Source organism: Macaca thibetana, chromosome Y (assembly GCF_024542745.1).
Source record: "Macaca thibetana thibetana isolate TM-01 chromosome Y, ASM2454274v1, whole genome shotgun sequence".
Classification (NCBI taxonomy): Eukaryota; Metazoa; Chordata; class Mammalia; order Primates; family Cercopithecidae; genus Macaca; species Macaca thibetana.
Genome location: NC_065599.1, coordinates 11,647,258 through 11,654,962, shown reverse-complemented (window position 1 = coordinate 11,654,962; position 7,705 = coordinate 11,647,258).

Genomic DNA, 7,705 nt, shown 5'->3' with positions numbered 1-7,705 from the left:
CAGAAAAAGTTAATTGCTTGTGACTGCTAGATTTCTGTTGGTGGCAAAGGTTCATTATGACACAGGACACATCGCACTCTGAGCATCTGCCAGTTTATTTTCCGCACGGGGCACGGACATTTGGTGAGCCCTTCCCATGCATGAGGCATGGTGATGAGAGAAGAACTAAAACCACATTCTCCTTCTCAAGGGATTGACATTCATGAATGAATAATACTTAAATCACCTAAGTATGAGGGACTCATGTCACGTCTGGAATAGAAGTACAATAGCTGGGTGCAGTGGCTCACATCTGTCATCCCAGCACTTTGGGAGGCCGAGGTAGGTGGATCACCTGAGGTCAGGAGTTCGAGACCAGCCTGGCTAACATGCTGAAACCCCGTTTCTACTAAAAATACAAAAAATTAGCCGGGCGTGGTGGCGGGCACCTGTAATCCCAGCTACTCAGGAGGCTGAGGCAGGAGAATCTTTTGAACCTGGAGGCGGAGGTTGCAGTGAGCCAAGATCGCGCCACTGCACTCCAGCTTGGGCAACACGAGTGAAACTCCATCTCAATAAAACCAACCAACCAACCAAAAAAAACCCCAAATAAACCCATAAAAAAAAGTTTGGAAAAAAAAAAAGAAGTACAATAAAAGGGGGGTATTTCAGATGGGGGAATGATGTATATGGGGTTCAGAGGATCTTCAAAGAGCAAAATTTGGGTTGGAGCTTGAGTTCCTTTCCTGAACTTGCTATAACAAATTTATACAAACTGGGTGGTTTACAACAATATACATATGTTGTCTCATAGTTCTGGAAGACAGAAGTCTCCGATCAAGATGTTGGGAGGCATGGTTCCTTATGAGGGTTGCAAGAGAGGAATTTGGCTCATGGCTATCTCCTGGCTTCTAGTGGCCCCAGGTATTCCTTGGTGATATGGTTCGGCTGTGTCCCCACCCGAATCTCATCTTGAATTTCCACGTGTTGTGGGAGGGATTCGCTGAGAGGTCATTGAATCATGGGGGCAACTCTTTTTTATGCTGTTCTCATGAGAGTGAATAAATCTCATGAAATCTGATAGTTTCATAAGGGGGTGTTTCCCTGCACAAGCTCTCTGCCTACTGCCATCCATGTAAGATGTGACTTGCTCCTCCTTGCCTTCAGCCATGATTGTGAGACCTCCCCAGCCACATAGAATTGTAAGTCCATTAAACCTCTCTTTCTTTTGTAAATTGCCCACTCTCGGGTATGTCTTTGTCATCAGTGTGAAAACAGACTAAGACACTTGGCTTGTAGACATATCACCTTGATTTCTGCTTTTCTCTCCAACACGACCTTCATTTTGTGTCTTTTCATCCATCGGTTATAACAACACCTGTCATTGGAGGTCATACCCACCCTGTGGTCTCGTCTTGTGATCTTTACCTTAATTGCATCTTCAAAGACCCTTTTCCATCATAAGGTCCCATTTCCCAGGGGATGAGAGTCTGCACCTGAATCTAGACCTTGGGCAGAGTACAATTGAAAGGGGAGAGAAAAGTAAATATAGCGATGTTTAAACCCATCAATCCTTTTAATTCTCCTTGGATTTTGAGAGAAGTATGGCATTTTGAGCATCCAAAAGCTACAGAGAGACTTCATCAACAAATTTTAAGATTCTCATGTTTTTCATTATGTCCAAGACTTTTGAATATGTTCATGATTGGAGGATGACCAAAATGTTAAATCCTGCACTAACTGGTATTGACAGCATGTCCATGTCAAAATGATTCATTAGAAAGGCCAAGAATATCACTGTTTAGCAGGGAGAGATGGAAAGAAAAGGCTACCTAGAAAATGCTCATGAAAAATCAGTACAAGATAAAATTAAGATACCAAATGAAGAGTTGGCATGCTTATTGATGTTTCCTTCAGGTTTGATTTCTGCCTGGTTTACCACTCTGTCCTCCTCACTCACTGGGGAAATTAACTTTATGGGTTCTTCTCCTGTTCTTGCAGGTCTTTTCTTTTTTTATTGCTTTACTTTTTTAATTATATTTTTACTATATATTTTTATATTATTTTTATTTTATTTTATAATTTTATTTTATTTTTATTTTTTATTGAGACTGGGTCTCACACTGTCACCCAGGCTGGAGTGCCGTGGCGCAATCCCGGCTCACTGCAACCTCCGCCTCCCGGGTTCAAGCAGTTCTCCTGCCTCAGCCTCCTGAGTAGCTGGGATTACGGGCACCTGCCACCACATCCAGCTAATTTTTTGTATTTTTAGTAGAGACAGGGTTTCACCATGTTGGCCAGGTTGGTCCTGAACTGTTGACCGCGTTGATTCACCCGCCTCGACCTCCCAAAGTGCTGGGATTACGGGCGTGAGCCACTGCGTCGGACCCTTTCTTTTCATTTCTATGTGGGGCATAACAACTGCCTGTTTAGAGATTCTCAACTCACTCTTTCCCTCGGTCCTGAGCCTCTGACTGTCTCCAAAAATGGCCTGAGCCTCGATTATATTCCGCTTCTCAGCTCTGAATAAATAGGTAACGGTGAAAGGATTGCAAGCCTGCAAAGGAAGGCTAACCGTTGTCTAGTGGAACCCTCCTTTGCTGCAGAGATGGAGAAATGCCTGCCATGAAGTGAGTTCTGTTCTGCAGAAACTTTGTTGGTCTTGAAAATGCACGTTCTGTTGAGGAGGTTGAGGTGGGGGAGTCAAACAGGAGGTGTGAAGGAGCCGGACTTGGCAGCGAGTCTGGGTGCTGACAAGTGGAGACTCAGAGACGCCAACCTCACAGGTGATGAATTGCTGCCATTACCCTGCGGAAATTTGTGACTTTCTAAATCCAATTACCCAACCATGGAAAGTCCCCACCTTTTCTCTCTGACTGCGTCCCTGAGAGAAGGAGCTTTGCCGGATGGAGAACAACCTAGCAATGCCACGTGTGCTGGTGTCGGACTTTTGGATATTACTCTGCTTCAGCTTGCCTGGTGGTTCCACGCTATTCTGATTCCTTTACAACGGAATGCTTTGTGAGAAGACGGCAGACACAAGGCAGATCCTTAGAATAAACTGCCGACGATATTAGCTTCTTATGCAATCAGCCAACACCCGGAACATGAAGCTTGCCCCCCGTTTTTGCCACAGCACAGGTTCAGAGCTTTAGGAGCTGGTGAAAAGTAATTCTGGTGGTGGCCACGGAGCCACTTGGCATGAGAGCTACGGGGGTGATATCACCCTAAAGAGATGAGTGTTGTTGAAACTGTTCCTCCATCTCACCTCTCCCTGTTTGTCTAAGCCAGACAAGGTCCACCTGTGCGTGAGTCATCCTGTACCTGGGATTTGTACCTACTGGTCATCCACCTGGCAAAGTAACGCTGCTCAATGTTTCGTGGAAGAGTCCCACAATTCAACGTCAGCGATGAAACAGAGGCTGAAATGGTTCCTGGCACTGTTGGTTCAGAACTTTTGGAGGAGACTTGTTCCCAAGGAAAGGAGAATGAAGACGGTCTCATCAAAATTCCTGGACTCTAAGATACACTTATGCAAAGCCAACCAACCCTCGCCTCCTGAGGCAGCAAATGCATCGTTAGGCCAGAGCTGTCCTCAGCAGACTGAGGCTCTCTTCCAAGTCACACGCTGCAAGTAGCAAGGTGCACAGACCGTGTGCCTCTCACAGAGTTCACATGTCTCCAGTTCGCTGGCTAGAGATGATGAAAAAAAAACCCTTCAATTTACACAATTACAGTGTGGGTACGATTTCCACACACTGCTTTGAGCGTCTGTTAAGAAGTATTCTGGGCCGGGCGAGGTGGCTCACGCCTGTAATCCCAGCACTTTGGGAGGGTGAGGTGGGCAGATCACAAGGTCAGGAGTTCAAGACCAGCCTGACCAACATGATGAAACCCAGTCTCTACTAAAAATATAAAAAATTAGCCAGGTGTGGTGGCGGGCGCCTGTAATCCCAGCTACTCGGGAGGCCTGAGGCAGGAGGCGGAGGTTGTGGTGAACTGAGATCACGCCACTGCGCTCCAGCCTGGGCAGCAAGAGCGAAACTCTGTCTCAAGGAAAAAAAAAAAAAGAAAAAAGAAAAAGAAAAAATAAATGCATGTCCACCTGGAACCCCAGAATGTAACCTCATTTGGAAACAGAGCTTTTGCAGGTCATCCTGTTAACATGAGGTCATCCTGGATTAGGGAGAGCCCTAAATGCAATGACAGGTGTTCTAAGAGTCAGAAGAGCAGACAGAGAAACAGAGGAGAAAGATATGTGGAGATGAAGGCAGAGCCTGGAGGGAGGCAGCCACAAGCCCAGGGACACCTGGAGCCCCTAGAAACTGAGAGAGGCAAGAAAGATCCTCCCCTAGTCTCCTGAGGAAGCACAGCCGTGAGATCCCTTGATCTCAGACTCTGGGTCTCCAGAACTAGAAGAGGACAAATCTCTGTGGTTTTAAACACCTCAGTTTGTGGCTATTTGTTTTGGCGGCCTAGAAAACTCATCTAGCAGACAATGGTCTTTTCTCTCTAATATTTTCTCTATTTTACTGATTCAGGTCGTCACCTTGAAAGGAAAATATTTCCCTCCCTTCCTCCCTCCCTCCTTCCTTTCGTCTTTCTTTCATCTCTCTTTTCTTTTTTCTCTTTCTTTTTTCTTTTTTTTCTCTCTCTCTTTTTCTTTCTCTATCTTTCCCTCCCTCCCTCCCTCCCTCCCTTCCTTCCTTCCTTCCTTCCCTCCGTCTCTCTCTTTCTTTTTCTTTTTTTTCAAAGTCTTGCTCTGTCGCCCAGGCTGGAGTGCAATGGTGCAATCTCAGCTCACTGCAACCTCTGCCTCCTGGGTTCAAGTGATTCTCCTGCCTCAGCCTCCCGAGTAGCTAGAATTACAGGCACACACCACCATGCTTGGCTAATTTTAGTATTTTTAGTAGAGACAAGGTATCACCATGTTGGTCAGGCTGGTCTTGAACTCCTGACCTCAGGTGATCTGCCCACTTCGGCCTCCCAAAGTGCTGGGATTATAGGCACGAACCACCAGGCCTGGCCTGAAAGGAAAATATTTCTTATAAATTATTGGAGCATCTTCTACCTACTCAACTTAGAAAAAAGCAGATAAGAGGCCGGGCGCAATGACTCACGCCTGTCATCCCAGCACTTTGGGAGGCCGAGACAGGCGGATCACCTGAGGTCGGGAGTTCGAGACCAGCCTGACCAACATGGAGAAAGCCAGTATCGACTAAAACTACAAAATTAGCCGGGCGTGGTGGCGGGCACCTGTAGTCCCAGCTACTCAGGAGGCTGAGGCAGGAGAATCGCTTGAACCCAGGAGGCGGAGGTTGTGGTGAGCTGAGATGGTGCCATTGCACTCCAGCCTGGGCAACAAGAGTGAGACTCCATCTCAAAAAATAAAAAAGAGGCCGGGCGCGGTGGCTCAAGCCTGTAATCCCAGCACTTTGGGAGGCCGAGGTGGGCGGATCACAAGGTCAGGAGATCGAGACCATCCTGGCTAACACGGTGAAACCCCGTCTCTACTAAAAAATACAGAAAACTAGCCGGGTGAGGCGGCGGGCGCCTGTAGTCCCAGCTACTCGGGAGGCTGAGGCAGGAGAATGGCGTAAACCCGGGAGGCGGAGCTGGCAGTGAGCCGAGATCCGGCCACTGTACTCCAGCCTGGGTGACAGAGCGAGACTCCGTCTGAAAAAAAAATAAAAAAAATACAAAATGAATACAAAAGAAAAGAAAAGAGAAAGCAGATGAGGCCCCAAACAGTTCACTCAAGTCATGGGCGTTAGATCTAAGAACCTACACCTGGGAGAGGGAGGCTGTAAGGAGGACACCTCGGCACACTGGGCAGGGGCCACGTGTGTGCTGCAGTGTCCACAGCCCGTCCCCGCGACGCTGACTCACCACCTCCCCTCCCTTCCCCAAGGCTCCGGTTTGTCTTGACCACTCTCTCATGCTGCTCAACGTCTGCGCCTGTTGCTGGCTCAACCCCAGTGGGAAGCCGCTGCAGTTGTTTCTTGAGTCCCCTTTAACCAATGATGACAAGTTCTGTGGCTGAAACAGCAGCAATTTACTCTCTCCAAGTCCTGGAGACATGAGATCGAGGCATGGGCAGGGCTGTGCTCCCTCCAGAGGCTCCAGGGGAGGATCCTTCCTGCCCCTCCCAGCTCCTGGAGGCTCCAGGTGTCCCTGGACTTGTGGCCACATCACTCCAGTCTCTGTCTTGATCTCCATGTGGCCTTCTCCTCTGTGTCTGTGTCTCCTCTTCTGTCTCCTAGAAGGACACCTGTCATTCCATTTAGAGCTCACCTACTCCAGGGTGATCTCATCTCAAGATTCTCAATTTGATTACATCTGCAAAGATGCCATTTCCAAACGAGGTCTTATTCACAGGTTCTAGGGGTTAGGACATGAACACATCTTTTAGGGATCACCATTCAACCCACTGCAGTTGTGTTTGGTTCCTTCTGGAGGCTCTAGGGGAGGATCCTTCCTGCCTCTCCCAGCTCCTGAGGGCTCCAGGTGTCCCTGGGCTTGTGGCCGCATCACTCCAGTCTCTGCCTCCGTCTCCACATTGATCTTCTCTTCTGTGTGAAATCTCCTTCTCCTTTCCTCTTATAAAGACCCCTTGAGACCAGGCATGGTGGCTCATGCCTGCAGTCCCAGCACTTTGGGAGGCTGAGACTGGCAGATCCTCTGAGGTCAGGAGTTCGAGACCAGCCTGGCCAACATGGTAAAACCCCATCTCTACAAAAATCCAACAATTACCCAGGCATGATGGCGGGTGCCTGTAATCCCAGCTACTAGGGAGGCTGAGGCAGAAGAATTGCTTAAATCTAGGAGGTGGAGGCTGCAGTGAGCCGAGATCATGCCATTGCACTCCAGCCTGGGAAACAGAGAGAGACTCTGCCTCAAAAAAAAAAAAAAAAAAAAAAGACGACTTTGATTATATGGAGTCCCCCTGGATAATCTGGTGTAATCCCTCCATCTCAAGATTCTTAACCACACCTGCGAGGTGTGTGTTATCCTGTGAGGTCACAGATTAGTAGGCTCTGAGGATTAAGACCCTGATATCTTCAGGGCTCATTATTCAGCTCACTCTACTTGGTACAGGAAATTACCCTCAGAGCTGACCAACTCATTCCTGCCAGGCAGCCTAGGCAGGAAGCTCAGAAACGTGAACTCTGTTTTTTCTCTCCGTGGAACGAAATTGCTAGACTAGATCACAGACATCGTCTTTAACAACCAGAAAGGTTCACTGAACTGGGATTTGGTATCTCTGAGTGTTCTCCCTGAGGCATGTATGAGTGTAAAAAAGAGCGGCACGGCATGCATTGCTTTGTGTGTTTTGTGGCTCTAGTTTTCTTTAAAAACTGCTAGGGAACAAGACATGGGGAGTGGTAGTCATGGCAGATGTACACAAGTGGAATATTTCCAAGAAACTACTTTAAAAGAGAGAAGCACGTTAGGGAAGACACCGTGTCGCTCAGGAAGCACTGAGAAATTTGGAGCCTTCTGGACGGGCACGGCGGCTCACACCTGGAATCTAAGCACTTTGGGAGACCAAGGTGGGTGGATCACCTGTGGTCAGGAGTTTGAGACCGGCTTGGCCAACATGGTGAAACCCTGTCTCTACTAAAAATACAAAAATTAGTCAGGCGTGGTGTTGGGAACCTGTAATCCCAGCTACTCGGGAGGCTGAGGCAGGAGAATCGCTTGAACCTGGGAGGCAGAGGCTGCA